Source organism: Cryptomeria japonica, chromosome 10 (assembly GCF_030272615.1).
Source record: "Cryptomeria japonica chromosome 10, Sugi_1.0, whole genome shotgun sequence".
Taxonomy (NCBI): domain Eukaryota; kingdom Viridiplantae; phylum Streptophyta; class Pinopsida; order Cupressales; family Cupressaceae; genus Cryptomeria; species Cryptomeria japonica.
This window is the reverse complement of record NC_081414.1, coordinates 121,128,432-121,130,738: the sequence shown is the minus strand read 5'-3', so window position 1 is coordinate 121,130,738 and position 2,307 is coordinate 121,128,432.

Genomic DNA, 2,307 nt, shown 5'->3' with positions numbered 1-2,307 from the left:
ATAAATACATTCAAAGATTAGATCTATCTCTACACAATCTGGTAGGTTCTACGCTCTTAATTCAGATCAATATCAAAGTTTCAGACTAAGAAAAATCATTGTTGTTGACTACATTGGCAACTTCTAGTGACCTAAAGGTGAGCAATCATATTTTTGAAGTGTTATAATATTATTCCTTATTTTTCTATATCTATTTACACTATTGAGCTCATTCTTATTCACTGGGGACTTGTCAATGCCAAGTGGTCAGTCGAGAGACCTCAGACATCTAGATTGTAGGTCGCAGGGCCAATGAAACATATATTATACTTAATAGTCTATTATTACTTCTTCAACAAATTGATATTTTTTTGTAGCCTTGATTTCATTGGAGATGTTGAACAAGAAGAAAGGTAGGAATACTGAATGTGGGGAAGGTCGTGAGAGGCCAACAAAATGCAGAACATTGTCTTCTTACTTTGGCTTTGGCATTGTGGTGAAAATCAGGAAGGTACATCATAACAAGACCAAGTACAAAATTCACAACCTACACCGCATGTTGAAGATGGTTGCGAACCTGATATCTCAGATCAGGATGAACTTGAAGAATATTATTTGGTAGATACCAAAGTTAGTCGGAATGATATAATCAACTTGGGTGATAATGCCATAGATGATAATGCATGGAAGGGAAAAAAAAAGCCAAATTAAAAAAGGATCAACCCAAATCAAAAAAGGATCGGGAGTGGGATATGTCAGTGAGGATTTTTCAAATTAATTGGGCATCAAAGTATCCATTCATTGAACCAGGGGAGAATCCAATTGAAGGTGAGCCTCCAATAGAATGCAGGTGTAAGATTTGCACTTGGAAACATAAAAAGGAAAAGAGGTTGCAGCTAAAAATTGACACCATAGAAAAGCATATGGGTAAAGTTTATGGAAAAAAAATGATAGACAGAGTTGAAAAATTAGTGATAAGATGAAAAACAAAGGAGGAATGTAAGCATGTGAGGAATGCCAAAGAGTATTATTTTCATGAGAAAATACAAACGAAGCATGCTGAAGTTAAAGGTTCTATTGAAGCGATTCTTGGAAAAGCAATGCAAATAGAACAAATAGGAAAACATGTTCAGTTAAGTGTTGTTTTTTCATATTTTGAGCAAAGGGTGTGATATGACAGATTTCCCATGAATTAGTGGTTTATTACACTTTTTGAAAGTTCCTAACTATCCTAATAGTCACTGGTTAGTAAACAATGGATGGGAATGGTCAATTTGTCTTGCTGAGGTTGAAAAATAAGATGTAAAAGAAAAAATAAGAGTCAAACTTTATTGCATTCTTTCAATGAAATTATGACATTAGATTATACTTCGTGGGTATGCATGCATGTTTATACTATACAGATTCATGCCTGCCAACCTCATCTACTATCTGTTGCTAAAATGAAGGATAGTGCGACATCGGATAATTTATTTTAACTAGTAAAGAGATTTTTAATTGAATATGGAGGTATGGATGACATGACAATTGCCAAAAAATTGGTGTGTGTTGGAGCGGATGGAGCTTCAGTAATGCAAGGTCACAGGAATAGTCTTTGTACAAAGATGGAAACTTCTTCAGTACCCTACAGTACTGGCATTCACTACATGGCTCACATAATGAATGTAGCTTTTGGAATTGTCAGCAAGTATGCTCTAGTAAAAAAAAATTAAATTTTAATCAAAGAGCTCTACTCACACTTCTATCCAAGTCCCAAGTGATTTATGGAATTTCAACACTTTGCTGATGTAATAATTGAAGGGAACAAGCTTCTCAAGAATAATGATACCATATGGATCTATTTGGATGGTCCAATGCATCGAGGCTTTTTAGAATATCCATCCATGATTGGACTATTTCATACAACTTGCGATGAATCAAAGCAACCAAAATTTTCTGACCTTCTTCAAAGGTTAAGTAATATAGAGACACTCTTAACTTTAGTAGCTCTTCTACCCATGCTAGAGGAAATGAGGAATATTATGAAGAAATCCCAACAAAGAGCTATGTATATTGCAAAATATGCTACACTATGTAAGTTGACATGGATGACCCTCTATAATCTCTATCGAAGTCAACCAACACTATCTGATGAGCAAATTGTTAAGTGGTGGACACTCACAGATTTGAACAATCCTGATAATTTTTAAAAAAATGGTACAAATGGGGAGGTATGTGCCAACGTACAGGGAGTTGAGATACCAATGCACTTCTATGCCACAATCGACCCCGAGGAACAAGGAAAGCACCCCAGGAAGCAACTAGCAAGAGTTACAAGGGAAGATTTCG